Raw genomic sequence first — 19,613 nt, 5'->3', positions numbered from 1 at the left:
CCTTCCCCATTTACAAAGACTTTATTTCCATTTTTTCCATTTCTCATCATTTTTCCTTTCCCTTCTTTCCTTTCCCCTGCCCCTCCCACTACCCCTACCTCTTTGGACCTTTTCTTCCTATTTTACATTATCGACTATTCATTCTAATCATTGGTGCATTTTAGGTATACAATATAATGACATTCATCAGTGGAAATTTGCACCTTTACATAGTCTCTCTTGGTTCTTACTTTTCACCCTTGCCCAGCCCTCCCTTCAACCCCTCCATTCCTCCCTATTTACAAAGATTTTGTTCCTTTTTTCCATTTTCTCATATTAATCTCATTCCCTTCTATCCTTTCCCCTAGCCCTCCCACTTCCTTCCCCTTTGCCCCTTTTCTTCCTATTTCACATTACCTATTATACATTTAGCCCTTACTTACACTTTCAGTTTCTCCCACCAGAGAAACTATTCGGTATTTATACATGTGTGTCCTATTGATTTCACTTAAGAGTATTGCCTCAATGTGCATCCACTTAGCTATAAATGTCTCTAATTTCTCATTTCTTATGGCTGAGTAGTACTCCATTTTATAAAAAAACCACATTTTCTTTATCCAGTCTCCAGTTGATGGGCATTTGGGCTGTTTCCAAGTTTTAGCTATTACAAACTGTGCTGCTATGAACATGGGTGCACATATATCACTGTGATATGATTCTTTTAATTCTTTGGGGAAGATATCCAGCAGGGGAATAGCGGGGTCAAATGGGACTTCCAGTCCTAGTTCTTTGAGGTATCTCCATACCGATTTCCACAGTGCTTGCACCAGTCTACACTCCCACCAGCAGTGGAGGAGGGTTCCTCTTTCCCCACAGCCCCGCCAGCATTTGTTATTGGTTGATTTCATGATAGCAGCCATTCTTTCTGGAGTGAAGTGGAATCTCAGCGTTGTTTTCATTTGCATCTCTCGAATGACCAGTGATGTTGAACATTTTTTCATGTATTGATTAGCTATTTCTACTTCTTTATCTGAGAAATGTCTGTTCATTTCAGATGCCCATTTTTAGATTGGGTCTTTAAATTTGGGAGGTCTGATCTTTGTAAGTTCTTTATAGATTCCAGATAGTAGACCTTTGTCTGAGGAAGAGCAGGTGAAGATTTTTTCCCACATTGTGGGTTGTCTCTTCACACTGCTGGTGGTTTCTCTTGCTGTGCAGAAGCCTTTTAATAAGAAGACATCCCATTTGTTGATTGTTTGTGCTAGTTCACGGGCAACTGAGGTTTTGTTCATAAAATCTTTTCCTACACCGATGTCTTCAAGGGTTCTACCTAACCTCTGTTCCAACTGGTTCATAGTTTCTATTTTAATATTTAGATCTTTAATCCATTTTGATTTTAGTTTAGTGCATGGTGAGAGATATAGGTCTAGTTTTAATCTTTGGCAAGTTGAAGCCCAATTTTTCCAGCACCATTTATTAAAGAGGCTATCTTTCCTCCAGTGAGGGTGTTTGGCTCCTTTGTCGAAGATGAGATGGCTGAGTGTGTCTGGCATTGTTTCTGCATCTTCTAATCTGTTCCACTGGTCCTCAAGTCTGTTTCTTTGCGAGTACCATGCTGTTTTTATCACAGTAGCTTTGTAGTAGAGTTGCAGGTTGGGGATTGTGATACCCCCTGCCATGTCTCTGTTACCTAGAATTGCTTTTGCTATTCTGGGTCTCTTCTTGTTCCAAATGAATTTTTGGATTGTTTTCTCGACGTCTATGAAATATGCTTCTGAGATCTCAATTGGAATTGCATTAAATCTATATAGCAGTTTTGGAAGTATGGCCATTTTCACTATATTAATCCTTCCTACCCAGGAGCAGGGGATGTTTGTCCATTTTCTGATATCATCTTCAATCTCTCTTTTCAGAGTGCCATAGTTTTCAGAGAAGAGGTCTTTGATTTCTTTCGTTAGGTTGATTCCTAGGTATTTCAGTTTTTTGGATGCTATTGTGGAAGGAATTATTTGCCCTATTTCTCTCTCAGTGAGTCTGTTGTTTGTGTACAGGAAAGCTATTGATTTTTGTGTGTTGACCTTATAACCAGCTACTTGACTGAATTTGGTTATTAAGTCTAGAAGACTTTTGGTGGAGTTCTTGGGGTCTTCTATATAGAGTATCATGTCATCTGCAAATAATGACAATTGGACTTCTTCATTACCTATCTTTATTCCTTTTATTTCTTTCTCTTGTCTAATTTCCATGGCTAATGTTTCCAGAACTATATTGAACAAGAGTGGTGATAGTGGACATCCTTGTCTTGTTCCTGATTTTAGTGTGAAGGATTTCAGTTTTTGACCATTTAGTCTGATATTGGCTGTTGGTTTTTCATAGATGGCTTCTATCAGTTTGAGGTAGAGACCATCTATTCCAATTTTTTGTAGGGTTTTTATCATAAATGCATGTTGGATTTTGTCAAATGCTTTTTCTGCATCTATGGAGATAATCATATGGTTTTTGTCCTTGGCTCTATTGATATAGTGTATTACGTTGATTGGTTTTCGTATATTGAACCATCCCTGCATCCCTGGGATGAATCCCACTTGATCAGGGTGTATGATGTTTTTGATGATCTTCTGCATTCTATTTGCCATTATCTTATTAAGGATTTTTGCATCCATGTTCATTAGTGAGATTGGCCTATAGTTCTCTTTTTCAGTTGAGTCTTTCTCTGCTTTGGGGATCAAGGTGATGCTTGCTTCCAGGAATGAATTTGGGAGTATTGCTTCCCTTTGAATTTCACTGAAGAGTTTAAACAGTAGTGGCAGCAGTTCCTCTCTAAATGTCTTGTAGAATTCAGCAGTGAAGCCATCAGGGCCTGGGTTTTTCTTAGTTGATAACTTTTTAATTACATTTTCAATTTCATTGGTTGATATTAGGTTGTTCAGAATTTTTAGGTCTTCTTCGTTCAACTTTGGTAATTCATATGTATCTAGGAATCTGTCCATTTCTTCTGTGTTGTCCATCTTATTGGTGTATAGGTTCTGGAAGGAGGTATTGATGATCCTCTGGATTTCTGCTGGGTCTGTTGTAATTTCACCCTTTTCATTCCTAATTGCATGGATTTGGGCCTTTTCTTTCCTTTTTCTGACAAGGTTTGCTAAAAGTTTGTCAATTTTGTTGATTCTTTCAAAGAACCAACTCTTGGCTTCATTGATTTTTTGTATCGTTCTCTTAGTCTCCATTGCATTGATTTCTCCTCTGATCTTTATAATTTCCTCCCTTGTATGAGCTTTGGGGTTGTCCTGCTCTTCTTTTTCTAGAAGCTTGAGGTTCAGCATCAGGTTGTTTTCCTAATATGCGTATTCACTGCTATGAATTTCCCTCTTAAGACAGCTTTCATTGTGTCCCACAGATTCTGATATGTTGTATTGTCATTGTCATTTAATTGAAGGAACTGTCTGATTTCTTCTTTAATTTCCTCTGTGACCCATTGGTTATTTAGAAGTGTGTTGTTCAATTTCCACGTGTTTATGAAATGTTTTGAGTTTCTTTTGCTATGGATCTCCAATTTCATTGCATTATGGTCTAATAATATACAGGGGATAACTTCAGTTCCTTTGCACTTACTTAAACATGTTCTATGTGTGAGTATGTGGTCTATTTTGGAGAATGACCCATATGCAGCTGAGAAGAATGTGTATTCTGATTTTGTGGGGTGGAAGACTCTGTAAACATTTGTTAAGTTCATTTGTTCAAGAGTTCGATTGAGTTCTAGTATTTCATTACTTATTTTTAGTCTAGTTGATCTATCTATTTGTGACAGTGGGGTGTTGAAGTTCCCCACTACAATTGTATTAGTGCTTATATGACTTTTCATGTCTGTTAGTATTTGTTTTATATAGTTGGGTGCACTAGTGTTTGGTGCATAGATATTTATGATTGTCATCTCTTCCTCTTGGATTCTTCCCTTTACAAGGATGTAGTGTCCTTCTTCGTCTCAATCAATGTTGGTTTGACATCTACTTGATCTGCAAAGATGATAGCTACTCCTGCTTTTTTTCGGGTTTCTGTTGCATGGAGTATTGTTTTCCACCCTTTAACTTTCAGTCTATGAGTTTCCTTTTGAATTAAGTGTGTTTCTTGTATGCAGCATATTGTTGGATTTTGCTTCTTGACCCATTCTGCCAGTCTATTTCTTTTGATTGGTGAATTGAGACCATTAACGTTGATGGTTATAACTGAAACGTATTGACTTGTCGTTGCCATGACTTGTTCTTTTTGTTGGGTTCTCCTCCTTTACATTTAATTTCTTGTCATGCCAGATGGGTTCATTCTGTTTTGCCTTCTGGGGTTGTGACCCTCAATGTCTGTTCCTAGGATATTGTGTAAAATTCTTTGGGTGCTGGTTTGGTATTCACAAAGTTCTTAAGCTGCTCTTTGTCATGAAAGTATCTTATTTCTCCATCCATTTTGAAAGATAGTTTTGCAGGGTACATCAATCTGGGTTGGAGGCTGTTTTCCTTTAGGGCTCGGAATATGTCACTCCAAGCTCTTCTTGCCTTGATGGTTTGTGTTGAGAAGTCTGCTGTGATTCTGATGGGCTTTCCTTTGTATGTGATTTGTTTCTTTTCTCTGACTGCTTGGAGAACTTTGTTCTTCTGTTGTGTTTCTGGAAACTTAACCATTATATGCCTATGTGTAGATTTTTTTTGATCAAGGCTATTTGGAGTCCTATATGCCTCACTTATGTGTATGTCAAGCTCTTTTCCCCTGCTTGGGAAGTTTTCTGCCATTATTTCTGTGAAGAGATTTTTTTATGTCATCTCCACTCTCTCCTGTTTCTTCATTGACTCCAGTCAGTCTTATGTTATTCTTCTTTGCATCATCTAGCAGCTGCTGGATTGATTTCTCATGTTCTCTTATAATTTTGAAGCAATTTTTCTTTTCCTGGTCACTAATTGCAATCTTATCTTCTATATCTGAAATTCTGTCCTCACATTGGCTCATTCTGCTGTGTAGACTTTCAGTGGAGTTTGTCGTGTCCTGGAAATCTATTTGGATCTGTTTTATGGATTCTGTTTCTTATGTTGGGATTCCATCATGTTCCTGAGCTCCTCTCTAGATTTATTAATCATGTCTTGCACTAGGGACACAATTTCTCCTCTTACCTGAGAAATTATTTCTGATTTCATTTTTTCCAGATCCCCTTTTGTTGCCAGTTCAGTGGGTCCAGGTGGTTGAGTATCAGAGTGTTCCATCTCATTTCCCTTTGGAGCTGCTGTAGGTGATCTGGAAGTCTCCTTTTGAGACTTATTTACTTGTTTTCTCATTTCAACTGGGCCAGGGGGCTGTTAGCGCCTGGATGGATTACGTCCTCTGAGCTGGGTGAGGTGGGACAGGGGCCGTGAGCAGCGGTAGGGATGGTGACCCAAAAGCCTTTTCCTATGGGCTGGGAGCAGCGGGAGGTATGGTGGCCGGGAAGCCCCTTCCTCTAGACCAGGAGCAGTGGGATGGCAGCTCAGAAGCCCCTCCCTCTGGGCTGGGAGCGGTGGGAGGGATGGTGGCCTGGAAGCCCCTTCCTCTGGGCCAGGAGCAGAGGGACAGAAGGTGGCCCAAAAGCCCTTTCCTCTGGGCTGGGAGCAGCGGGAGTGATGGTGACCGGGAAGCCCTGTCCTGTGGACCAGGAGCAGTGGGACGACGGCTCAGAAGCCCCTACCTCTGGGCCCGGAACAGCGGGACTCAGTACCTTGGTCTGGTGGTCTGGTGTCCTCTGCATCTTTGTAGTGTGGAACCAGGTGGCTGCCTGTTTGCAGCGGGGTGATTCGGTGTCTTCCGCGTGACCCAGGACCTCGGTAGGGCGTACACAGACCTGCCTGTCTACAGTGGGCTGATTCAGCGTGTTCTGTGTGATTCAGGACCTTGGCAGGCAGGGCATGGGCAGACCTGCCTGTCCGCAGTGCGCTGATTCGGCGTGCTCTGTGTGACTCAGGACCTCGGTAGGGCATGGGCAGACCTGCCTCAGTAGACAACTTTTGAAAAACCAAGTCTTTAATTTTTATCGATGCTTGAAGTAACCAATTGACACTCTCATTGACACTCCCAGTAACCAATGTAAATAAACTAGTATTTAGCATTCCAGAGTATTCTCCCTGATTATACAATGTTTTATATATATATATATACACACAGATATTGTTAAGAACTATTTAACAAAAAACAGAATTTTGGTATAGAAGGAATGTACCTCAATACAATAATGGCCAATATCACAAGGCCACAGCAAACATCATACTCAGTGATGGAAAGTTAAAAGCTTTTCTTCTAAGTTCAAGAATGAGACAAGGATGTTCAACAGTAGTTTAGTTTACCACAGTTCTGGAAGTCCTACCCGGAACAATTAGGCAAGAAAAAGAAATAAAGGCATCCAATCAGAAAGGTAGAAGTAAATTGTATTTGCAAATAACATAACTGTATAGATAGAAAACCCAAAGACTCCACCAAAAGAACTATTGAAACTAAGTAATGAATTCAGTAAAATTGTAGCATGCAAAATCAACATGAAAAGTCAGTAGCATTTCTATATACCAACAACAAACTGAACAGATTAAAAACTATTGAATTGTGTGTTTTAAATGTATAAATTGTTATGATATGGGAACTATATATCAATGAAGCTGGCATAAAAATTTACTTTAGTGTTCATCCTATAGATTGTAATGTGTATAATTAACATATTACCATTTACCTTAAATAAATACTTTTATCTTTTCCTTAGCAATTTAAGAGCCTTACAACTCTTTAATTCCACTTTCTCTTCTCTATTTTTATATTACTGATGTCAATATTTAATTCTTCATATATTTAAAATCTTACAAAGTTATATTAAGTTATTATTTCTAATCCTAAAGAAACTATACTCATTTAGAGTAAATCATACTTTTATCCTTCACAGTACTTTTTGTTTTCTCTTGTATTATTCCACTTCCACTTGAAGATCTTTTTTTAGTATTTCTTTTGGTGGAGTTTTACAGTCTCATTTCTATTTGCTAGAACATTTAACTTGTTTTGTTTTTTGAAATAGTTTTACTGGCTGTAGAATTATATGTTGGTACATTTTTGTGTAAGTATTTGAAATGTGTCATTGCATTGTTTGTTGACATTCATGGTTTCTTTTGAAAAGACATTAGATGGTGTTACTATTATTGCTATTTTGGTAGTATCTTTCTTCCCCTTTGAAAGCTTGTATTGTCTTCTCTTTGTATTGGGGTTTTAGGAGCTTTATTATGAATTTCCTTTGTATTTATCCTGCTAGGATTCCATAGAGATTCTTGAATTTATACACACACACACACACACACATTTAGTTTTAGAAAATCTTGGCCAGTGTTTTTTCAATCATTGCTTTTTTTCCTCTCTTCCTGAGATGCTATTAACAGCACATTCTATAATTCTATAACACATAATTAAGTACTATAATTTTGTCCCATATGTTTTTTTGCATTTTCCATCTTTATATTTTCTCTCAGTTATGAATATTTTCTATTACCTGTTTTCTAGTCCACAAGTTCTTTCTTCTGCTATCAAATCTACCTATTGAGTTGTTAATTTCAGTAAAAGTGCTTTTCAGTTTATAGTATTTCATTTTAATATCTATGTATGTTTAAAAATATGTTTATACACACACACACACACACACACATATATATATAATTTCAGTTCTCTAGTGGAATTCTTCATCTTTTGCTTTCTTAAATGTGTTATTTGTAGTTATTTTAAGTTCCCTATCTGGAAATGACAGTATTCAAATCACTCACTTATCTATTTTTATTGTCTGGTCTTTCTCTTGATATTTGGTCTTTTATTCATGTTTTTTTGACATGTCAAGAAATCCTTTTTAATTGAATGGGGGAATTACATATGAAAAATTGTAGATGCTTATTAATTTTTCTCCTGGCAAGCATGCTCAGTACAGGAAGATCACCTAGATCCAGCTGATGACAGGTGTTAGCCTTTGTTATGTCTGGTTTATTTCCAGTTTGTTTTACCAGTAGAATATCACTCTGACTTTAAGGAAATTTCACTTTTGGAGTCTCAATTTGAAACCTTGTATACTTAAAAGGGTCAACCTGCTTTGTTGAGCCTGAGCTTCATATTATGATTCCCTAGCATTATTAGACTACTGAAGCTCTTGGCTTCCCAGAAGTTACATTCTTCTTGATTTCTGGGACTCCTACCTTGGGTATGCATAAAACTTAGGAATCATTGAATATCTTACAGTGAGCTTGATTCTAGAAGTTTTTAGGTTACCTCTTTTTTCTCTTTGACGTTATGGTCTCCTTGGCAACACCAAACTTTAATTTTTTTTCTTTACAGTCCAGAGAGTTTTCTACAAGCCTCTGACTACAGCTTTCTGGTGGGCTTCAATTCTCAGTGCAGTGAACTAGCAAATGTTCTAAATGAAAAGTCACAGACAAATGTGGCACCTACTTGAGTGTACTTTTCAACTCTGCAAATTTGTTCCATGGGGTCTTGCCCTGCCTTATGCTCCAATGAATTCAGATATTTTATGTGTTCTCCAGCTTTTATAATGGTACTTGGCAGGAAAGTTATTCTGGGACAAGTTTCTCCTTTTTGGCTGGAAGCTGAAGTTCCTTGCATTGTGTTTTGCAATGTTTTGCTCTTGATCTTTCATATCAACAACATGGGTCTCAGAAATGACCACCTTCTCTTTCATTTTATCCATTGATTAAAAAAAAAAAACCAAACATGGTGGGAGTGTAGACTGATGCAACTACCGTGGAAATCAGTATGGAGATACCTCAAAGAACTAGGCTTAGAGGTCCCATTCGACCCAGCTATCCCCCTGCTGGGTATCTTCCCAAAAGAATTAAAAGAATCATACCACAGTGATATATGTGCACCCATGTTTATAGCGGCGCAGTTTGTAATAGCTAAAGCTTGGAAACAGCCCAAGTGCCTGTCAACTGGAAACTGGATAAAGAAGATGTGTTTTGTTCATAAAATAGAGTACTACTCAGTCATAAAGAACGAGAAACTAGAGACATTTATAGCTAAATGGATGCATATTGAGGCCATACTCTTAAGTGAAATAAATAGGACACACGTGTGTAAATACCGAATAGTTTCTCTGGTGTGAGAAACTGAAAGTGTAAATAAGGATTAAAATGATTAAAACAAATAATTGATAATTTGAAATAGTAAGAAAAGGTCCAAAGGGGTAGGGCAAGTGGGAGGGGAAGGGGAAATGTAAGAAGGGAAAGGAAAAATTATGAGAAAAGAAAAAAATGGAAATAAAGTGTTTGTAAATAGGGAAGGGTGGGGAGGGTGAAGGGAGGACAGGGAATAGGGAAAAAATAAGAACCAAGATACACCATATGCAGGTACAAGCGCCCAATGATAAATGTAAATGAATTGTATACCTAAAATGTACCAATAAAAGAATTTAAGAAAAAAGAAACAAAACAAACAAAAAACCAAACAGAAGCATGTTTTTTGGTCCCAGAAAATATTATTTGCAACAGGCTTGGACCATCATTAGGTGCTTCTTTTTTCCTCCATGTTGTTATTGTGTCCTTTAGTAATTTCGTTTCAGTAGTGCAATTTCTCTCAGGCAAATTGCTCCCTGTAGAGATGCTAGAATGAAACCATACTGCTCATTGTCTTTTCAGATTGAAAGATCAAATTCTTGCAGCCTCTCTGACAGGGAGAACTCATCCCAAGATTTAGCTGCCTTATAAGTACTTCCTAGACAACTCTCTATAGCTTTCACTACCTTCCTCTGAGGTGGAATAAGTTTATAAAATTTTAGAGAACAAATACATTTCCAAGAACTAAAAAGCTCTGGTTCTCACCTTTAGAGTTTTTGCCACAGACAAAATTTAAAAAAAAATTTCCCAGACTCTTGCTCACTCTAGAGTAGGATGCACAGTTCTGTGGAAACTCCTTCCTTAGAACTTCAATGTGGCTGACTAAACCTTTCTCTTCATCTTCAGTTCCTACGTGCTGTCTGTACCCTGTGGCTGTCCCTGTACAGAAGAAGTAAGAAACATTCAGATTGGAATTAGGCAGCAGGAATTCATGTTTCATTGACATCTTCCCAGAATCTTTTTTAACCTTCTGTCCAACTCTGAATTTAGATAGTGCCCACAAAAATTTAGGGTGAAGTCATTGGGGCATAAAAAACCATGTGAATTGAGACTCTGAACAGTACTGAACATTGCTTAGGTTACAGCAGTCAAAATTCAATCTGTCATCATTAACAAACAAGCTAAAATATACTTGAATGAAATGAAAATTTGGCTTGAACTACTGAATATTATGGCACTGGCAAACATGCCTTAATTTGGCTGTGGCTATCCATGAAAGAAGAGTAAATGGAATTTCATTGAAGTTAGAAATGTGTCAGTTCCAATTCTAGCACTTTCCAAACTGTCTTTAACAAGGAAATTAATAAAGGAGTCAAATAAGTTTTATATAACAATTAAAACAATGTTAAATAAGTTTAAGTTTTGCAGATACACTTTTTAACACCATCCTTATCCTGAGGTATACTGTAAATCTCCAAGAAGGAGAAATCAGTGATCACAGACACCCTACTGATGGCTGTTTAGGAGAAAGGCTGTTCTATTCCAGTGACCTCTGAAATAGTAGATTATTTTATCAGTCATCAATGACACTTCCAGTTGGCTGAATGCTTTAGTTTGCATTCCCCCAAAAACAGATCTGATGAGTAGGTCTGGGTGAATAATTTTATCTGGGAAGTAATGTCAGGAAACACCATTAGGGACATAGGGATGTAATACAGGGAAGTGAAAGTAGTCAATACATGTGAGTACTAATTGCAATTAGCTCTACTCAGGACCTATTATGGGACATCTAACTTGAAAGGTGACAAGGTTAAAGAATTTATAAACCAACTCCAATGCCTCTGAGTCTGAGGGTAACATGTAGAGAGCAATTACTCCCAAAGGGGTATGGATAGCATGCTAACAATGTCTTCTATATATTCTAAATGATCATGCATATCACATTTACATGGTATTTCTCGCCTTAATCTTGATTGTCAACTTGATTGAATAAGAGATACCTAGAGAGGTGACTGGTTTGTGAGGGTGCTAACCTCATCAATGGATTAGCCCATTGATGAGTTCATAGCTGAATGGGCTGTTAGTAGGTGGTGCTTAGTTACAGAAGTAGGAAACTGGGGTCCTGCCTTTGAAGGGTATAACTTTTCTCTAGCTCTTTCCCTTTCTCTCTGTTTCCTGGTTGCCATGAGGTGAACAGCTTTCTTCTGCATGCCTTTCTGCCATGGTGTTCTGTCTTTCCTCAACACCAGAAATAATAGAACCAGCCCACCATTAACTGAAACCTCTAAAGAAATGAGCTGAAATAAACCTTTCCTCGTTTAAATTGTTTTTCTCAGATACTGGGTCACAGAGATGAAAAGCTGACACAGTCCCTTATACCATGGCTTCTTGGACTTTTAACCAACCTCACATTCTATATCAAATACTACTTTCCCCAGAAATTCTTCCTTTATCTCCCCAGTCATAAATGTTGATACTCATTCTGTTTACCATATGACATCAATTTAAAGCCCTTACTTCTTTTCTCCTGTGTAAGTTCATGCTATTGCAGTGTAGATATTCATAAGTAAATTCTATCTCTCTTACCAAAACATTTCACCCTTGAAGAGAAAAATGTATCTATTTCAACTTTCTAGACTTGCAGCACTTAGCACAGTGCCTTGTTCAGGAGAGAAGACCAATCAATGTTTGAATAACTGAAAGTCTTTAAATTGTAGAACAGAAAGAGTGTTTGTAAAGTATGAATTAAAGCATGAGGAATTTTGTTGTTATTTTTCAAAGTAAGAGAATGGCTTGAACCACTTATTTTGGGAAGAGTCATTCTTATTTGTCGGATGAAGTTTGTATCTGGACAGCCAAATATTTAAATGAATGCCAGAGGGACTGGGAAATTTCATCATTCCATCTGGTCTGCAAGACACATGTATGGGTGGGTCTGTTCTGAAGTCATGCTTAGAAGTAGTTAAGTATGTCCTTGGGAATTTTCTGATTTTATTCAGACAGATGTTTTCTCTAACTACTATTGGCCTTTGTTTAGACAAATCTAAAAAGGATAGTTCTATTTTCCTTTTCTTTGAAAATAGAATAAAATGGGTTTCTTACGCATTCATAATGAATGTTTATAGTCATTTTTATGTATTAAATGCTATTAATCAAGAGAAGTAATTTGAGTTAAGCTATTGCCCTAAATAAGTAAAAAATGGGAGCATAATTGGAAGTGGTTTTCCCTCTCCTATTTTTGTACTGTTCTACTTAATATTTGGCAGATGGAGTATGAATAGAAATGCTTAAGTTGGAATGCTTTATGGGGTTTTAAACTGTTATTAATTAGTCATGAAATAATTTTAATTACTTCAAAACTCCATTATGACACAACTTCAAATGTGTGCCACATATTGGCAAACTATTGAAGGCCATCATTTTGTAAATCATTTTACTTACACTTATATTGATGGGATGGAAAATAAGGTGAGTATATTTCATTTATTTACAGAGAAGGGATTGGACAGGGTAAAGAAAAACTGTTTGCCTCAAATTTGGCTATAAAAATATTGAAGCCTTTGGGATTTTAGCAGCAGTTCAATGCAATTACTTTAACTTTTTGTTGTTGTTCTTTTATTGGTACATTTTAGGTATACAATTCGTTTACATTTCTCATTGGGTGTTTGTACGTGTACATGATGTATCTTGGTTCTTATTTTTTTTCCCCATTACCTGTGCACCCTTCACCCCCCCGCCCTTCCATATTTACATAGATTTCATTTCCATTTTTTTCTTTTCTCAGTTTTTCCTTTCCCTCTTTTCCTTTCCCCTTCCCCTCCCTTCACTCCTTTGTCATTGGACCTTTTTTCCTATTTCAAATTATCAATTATTCATTTTAATCATTTTAACCCTTGTTTACACTATCAGTTTCTCACACTAGTAAAACTATTTGGTATTTACACATGTGTGTCCTATTTATTTCACTTAAGAGTATGAGCTCGATATGCATCCATTTAGCTACAAATGACTCTAGTTTTTCATTCTTTATGGCTGAGTAGTACTCCATTTTATAAAAAAACCACATTTTCTTTATCCAGTTTCCAGTTGATGGGCACTTGGGCTGCTTCCAAGCTTTAGCTATTACAAACTGTGCCACTGTGAACATGGGTGCACATATATCACTGTAGTATGATTCTTTTAATTCTTTTGGGAAGATACCCAGCAGGGAAATAGCTGGGTCAAATGGGACCTCTAGTCCTAGTTCTTTGAGGTATCTCCATACTGACTTCCACAGTGGTTGCACCAGTCTACACTCCCACCAGCAATGGAGAGGGGTTCCTTTCTCCCCACAGCCCTGCCAGCATTTGTTATTGATTGATTTCTTGATAACAGCCATTCTTTCTGGGGTGAGGTGGAATCTCAGTGTTGTTTTCATCTGCATCTCTCGAATGACCAGTGATGTTGAACATTTTTTCATATATTTGTTTGCTGCTTTTATTTCCTTGTCTGAGAAATGTCTGTTCATTTCAGATGCCCATTTTTGAATTGGATCTTTGAATTTGGGGGGTCTGATTTTTTTCAATTCTTTATATATTCTAGATAGTAGTCCTTTGTCTGAGGTACAGCTGCTAAAATTTTTTTCCCATATTGTAGGTTGTCTGTTAGCTCTGTTGGTGGTTTCTTTTGCAGTGCAGAAGCTTTTTAATAAGATGAGATCCCAGTTGTTGATTCAACAGAAATCCAGAGCATCATCAATACCTACTTCGAGGACCTCTACTCCAATAAAACGGAAAACACAGAAGAAATGGGCAGATTCCTAGATACATACGAATTGCCAAAGTTAAATGAAGAAGATATAGAAATCAACGCAATTACTTTAAAAGTGGAAAAAGTAGTATGAAAGAAAAAGGAAGATCAATTGAATCCAAGTCTCTTCTTCTGACTCCATTTTTTGCTGTTTTCATTCTTTATTTTGACTATTTGTATTTCTACTACTAGCCTGGAGGAGGGAGGTGGCAGTCATGGCTATCAAAAGTAGCCTCTTAATTTTTTCCAGCTTTGTTGAGGTATAATTGATAAAATTACATACATTCAAAATGTACAAGATGATGTTTGATATGCTTTATATGATAAAATGATTATCATCATCAAGTTAACCTCAGAGTTACCTTTTAAAAGTCTTTTTTGTATGTGTGTGGTCTGACTCTTAAGATCTATTCTTAGCAAATTTCAAGCATATGAATCAATATTGGTAACCATAGAGTCAACATGCTCTATATTATCTGCAGAAATTAATTTGAAAGTTTGTACCTTTTAATCAACATCTTCCCACTTCTCCCATCCCTGGCCCCTGGTAAGCATCATTTTGCTCTCTGTTTTGATGAATTCAAATTTTAAAATTACACATACATGTGAGATCAGGTAGTATTTGTCATTCTGTGCCTGGCTTATTTCATTAGCTTAATGTCCTCCAGTTTCATCCATGTTGTACAAATGTAGGATTTCCTTGTTTATTAAAGGCTGATAAAGTAAACTCTTTTTAAAAGCTCTGGGAAGATTTGCTGAGGAAGGATGATGTTATATACAAGACACTGGGAAATAGATATTCATTTCTTTGTTTATTCAATCATTCAAATATTTGTTGAATGAATACATAAAAGATTAAGGAGCATAGTTCTCAACTTTGAGGGATTTATAATCTAGTAGGAAGCAGAACATATGTAGTGAAATGACCATTATAACTTATAAACTATGTAAGTACTTGAAGACAGGTTATAATATGTTAAAAAAATTAAAAGTGAAATAAGCACTTCCAGTTTAGGGGTAAATGTGGAGGCTTGAAAGACTTCTTTTAAAGAGGTAATGTTTGAATCTTATACTGAAAGATGGGTGGAATTTTAATAGGCAGATAGGAGAACATTCACAAGAGATACTTTGCCCATTTTCACTTTCTAATTTTACTGTCCCATTGCAGTCTGTTTTTTTTTTTGGAAAAAAACAGATCCCATTTCAATCTCTAGCATTGGCCTTGGTTGCCTCCAGCAGATCAGCATCTTCAGTTCCCCAGCCTGATGTAGAAGGAAATAATTGGCCTGAAATATAGACAGGGTCTCTGCATCAGAGATCTGGTTTGTACGAGGATTGAAAGGTAGAAGTTGAAGTGATTGGACAATTGAGCTGTTCCAGTGTTAGGAATTTGGGTTAAATAGCAAATGTCTTGAATTTGTCACTTAGGTCAAGGAAATTGATTCAATTTGGAACAGTATGAGATTTGATTACTAGAAGAAAATTATTCCTATGACATGTCCAGAACCCACTTCCCTTTAACCACACTGACTCTGGTCCATTAGACCATTCAGCCTAATTTTAACTGGGAATCCTCTTCCAATATTCGCCTCCCCAACACAGTGAATAATTTGTCAATTGTATCTTCATAAAATTTTCAGATCTTTTCACTTCTTTCTGTCCCTTTTGGTGATGGACCTGTTTCCCCCTCATTTCTTCTCATTAATATGACAGCAATCTCCTCCTAATTGTTCTCTCTGGCTCCCATCTGACCTCTTTTCATTCCATAATGGCTTTTTCAAGACAAAATTCTGATCATGTTAACTCCAGGCCTTGTCTTTCATTATTTCTCAACTTCAATCTTTGCCCCAGTCATCTGAATATGTAATGTCTCTCCAATATAATGATGCTCTCCTATGTAAATATGATGGTTATTTGCTTATACCATTGTGTCCCCTTCCCTTTGTCTCCAGATTATATTCCAGTCCATTCCCAGAGTATGAATATTTGGGAATCCTCATTCCCCTAAATTCTCAACCCATACAGACTTCAAGGGACTTTGATACAGCGGTCTTCTGGTGGAATTCTGGTAGAGAGCACTGGGCAGCAATGCAGCTGGATTCCATGAAGTGTTTTAGGAGATATGATACAAGGCTGAACCCCTATTCCAGCTCTAGCTCCAACTCTTATGAAGCTAACTGAGTGAGGGGCAAGGCATTGAACAGCCTGATTATTAACTAAGGTTCGGGCAGCCAGAACCCAAGGAACATGGACTGTAAAGTAGTCTAAGAGCCTGTGAGCCTGAAAGAGCTAAGTGTTGAAGGGACTGGACTCTAAAGCCTCCTGAGTCTTCTAGTTTTTTCTTGCGCAGTTGCACTACTCCAACCTCCCAAAGGTGGTTGATGGAAAATTGTCTTGATGCCTCAGGGGATTGTCTTGCCTTATTTTTGAATTTCCTAATGAAATTTAATAACAAGTACTTTTAGGTTTTGAAAAAGTTTACATTTGAAAAACTTTCCAAACAATATTTATCTCTAAATTAATTTTGTTTTATAGGTAGAGAGGACTTATTAAATCATTCATAAGAAGAAGCTTTTAGAATAATTCCTCTCTTGCCTCATGCAGTGTGGAATTTCAACTAAGTACCAGATAAATTAGTTCTGTCTCTGTGGTGTTTTCCATAGCTAATATTTTACAACTGTTCAAAAACATAATCAGTCATTGTAGGACAGCAATTTTTGCAGCTGCACTACAAAGAAAGTTGCATGGTCTAGATTTGCCATGTTCACCAATCTTAATATTATGGCTATTAAACTCATATTAATAAATATTAACAGTTGTTATTCACCTGCGGGTTGTTGAACATTTAGTATAAACAACACATTGTTTTAGGCACTGGCAGGGATATTAAGATATAAAAGAGATTCCAACTTTCAGGAAGAGAATCTGGTAGGGAATATAGATGCAGAGAGAAAAAAAATGGAAGGAAGGATGTATTTTGTGTCACTAAAGAGATATAAAGTTTAGTAGTTATTCTACTAGAGTGATTAAAGAAGGATTGAATATTTGAGTACATATAAAGGGCAGAGTTGATGAGAGAGGGATGGATGAGTATCTAGGAAAAGAATTCCATGAGCAAAAGCTCAACAATAAATAAAAATACACAGGCTTGTTCAGAGCAGCAATGAGGAGATATTTGGGAGATGTTGATTGAAACAGACTATCCAAAGCTTTTGAACATGCCAGTGTGAGATGCTTATTTTTTTGGTCAATATTTTTTAAACTGGTATTTGAAGACCCAACCTACAAAAGCCATGTCTTTTTATATCTTTTTGATGATTTACTGCATTCTGTTGCCAGTATCTTATTGAGGACTTTTGTGTCTATGTTCATTGGGGAGATTGGCCTGTAGTTCTTTTTTTTTTGGTTGGGTCTTTCTATGGTTTTGGTATTAGGGTGATACTTGCTATTAGGAATGATTTTGGGAGTGTTGCTTCTCTTTCTATTTCATTAAAGAGTTTAAAGAGTAGTGGCATTAGATCTCTAAATTTCTTTTTTCTTTTATTTTTTCCCATTAAGTTTATTGGTACATTTTAGGTATACAATACAATTACATTCATCATTGGGATCTTGTACCATTACATGAGTATCTTGGTTCTTATTTTTTCCCCCTTCCCTTGCCCTCCCTTTAACCCTTCCACCCTTCCCTATTTGCAAAGACTTTGATTCCATTTCTTTCATTTTCTCATATTTTTAAAAAATTCTTTTATTGGTACATTTTAAGTGTACAATACACTTACATTTCTCATTGGGAACTTGTACCTTTACATGATGTATCTTGGCTCTTATTTTTTCCCCATTCCCTGCACTCCCTTCCCTATTTCAAAGACTTTGTTTCCATTTCTCATAATTTTTCCTCTTCTTTCCTTTCCCCTACCCCTCCCACTTCCCCTACCCCTTTGGACCTTTTCTTCCTATTTTGCATTATCAATTATTCATTTTAATCATTGGTACATTTTAGGTATACAATATAATGACATTCATCATTAGAAATTTGCAAATTTACATAATCTCTCTTGGTTTTTATTTTTCCCCCCTCCCCTGCCCTCCCTCCCTTCAACCCCTACATCCCTCCCTATTTACAAAGACTTTGTTTCCATTTTTCCATTTTCTCATATTAATTCCATTCCCTTCTTTCCTTCCCCCACCCCTCCCACTTCCCCTTCCCCTTTGCCCCTTTTCTTCCTATTTCACATTATCTATTATACCTTTTAGTCCTTATTTACTCTTTCAATTTCTCACACCAGAGAAACTATTCGCTATTTACACGTATGCCCTATTTATTTCACTTAAGAATATCACCTCAATGTGCATCCATTTACCTATAAATGTCTCTAATTTCTTATTTTTATGGCTGAGTAGTACTGTATTTTTTTTTTAAAACCCACATTTTCTTTATCCAGTCTCCAGTTGATGGGCATTTGGGCTGTTTCCAAGTTTTAGCTATTACAAACTGTGCTGCTATGAACATGGGTGCACATATATCACTGTGGTATGATTCTTTTAATTCTTTGGGGAAGATCCCCAGCAGTGGAATAGCGGGGTCAAATGGGATTTCCAGTCCTAGTTCTTTGAGGTAATTCCATACTGATTTCCACAGTGTTTGCACCAGTCTACACTCCCACCAGCAGTGGAGGAGGGTTCCTCTTTCCCCACATCCCTGCCAGCATTTGTTATTGGTTGATTTCATGATAGCAGCCATTCTTTCTGGAGCGAGGTGGAATCTCAGTGTTGTTTTTCATTTGCATCCCTCTAATGACCACTGATGTTGAACATGTTTTCAAATATTTATTTGCTATTTCTACTTTTTTGTTTGAGAAATGTCTGCTGATTTTAGATGCCCATTTTCGGATTGGGTCTTTAAATTTGGGAGGTCTGATCTTTTAAAATTCTTTATAGATTTGAAATAGTATGCCTTTGTCTGAGGAAGAGCAGGTGAAGATTTTTTCCCACATTGTGGGTTGTCTCTTCACACTGCTGGTGGTTTCTCTAGCTGTGCAGAAGCTTTTCAGTAAAAAGAGATCCCACTTGTTGATTGTGCTAGTTCACGGGCAACTGAGATTTTGTTCATAAAGTCTTTTCCTACACCAATGTATTCAAGAGTCCTACCTAACCTCTGTTCCAGCCAGTTCAACGTTTCTATTGTAATATTTAGATCTTTAATCCATTCTGACTTTAGTTTAGTGCATGGTGAGAGATATAGGTCTAGTTTTGATCTTTGGCAAGTTGAAACCTAATTTCTCCAGCACCATTTATTAAAGAGGCTATCTTTCCTCCAGTGAGGGTTTTTGGCTCCTTTGTCAAAGATGAGGTGGCTGAGTGTGTCTGGCATTGTTTCTGCATCTTCTAATCTGTTCCACTAGTTCTCAGGTCTGTTTCTTTGCCAGTACCATGCTGTTTTTATCACAATAGCTTTGTAGTATAGTTTCAAGTTGGGAGTTGTGATACCCCCTGCCATGTCTCTGTTATCTAGAATTTCTTTTGCTATTCTAGGTCTTTTCTTGTTCCAAATGAATTTTTGGATTGTTTTCTCCAAGTCTGTGAAGTATGCTGCTGGGATTTCAATTGGGATTGCATTGAAGCTATATAGCAGTTTTGGAAATATGGCCATTTTCACTATGTTGATCCTTCCTATTCAGGAGCACTGGATGACTTTCCATTTTCTGATATCATCTTCAATCTCTCTTTTCAGAGTGCTATAGTTTTCAGAGAAGA

At 37.0% G+C, this 19,613-nt stretch overlaps 1 long non-coding RNA gene across 1 annotated transcript in view; it reads left to right on the top strand.

Annotated features, from left to right (window-relative positions):
• Positions 1-17,693, top strand: part of LOC147824333 (uncharacterized) — a 98,169-nt gene extending 80,476 nt beyond the window's left edge. The window contains exon 4 of the long non-coding RNA XR_015442428.1: positions 13,743-17,693. This is a non-coding gene — a long non-coding RNA (uncharacterized LOC147824333). The remainder of the gene's footprint in view (positions 1-13,742) is intronic.
• The last annotated feature ends 1,920 nt before the right edge of the window (positions 17,694-19,613 follow it).

The sequence above is a fragment of the Heterocephalus glaber genome, unplaced genomic scaffold (assembly GCF_053883595.1).
Source record: "Heterocephalus glaber isolate CG9 unplaced genomic scaffold, H.glaber_assembly_v1.0 deba00001547, whole genome shotgun sequence".
NCBI lineage: Eukaryota > Metazoa > Chordata > Mammalia > Rodentia > Bathyergidae > Heterocephalus > Heterocephalus glaber.
This window is presented reverse-complemented; position numbering and strand designations above follow the sequence as displayed.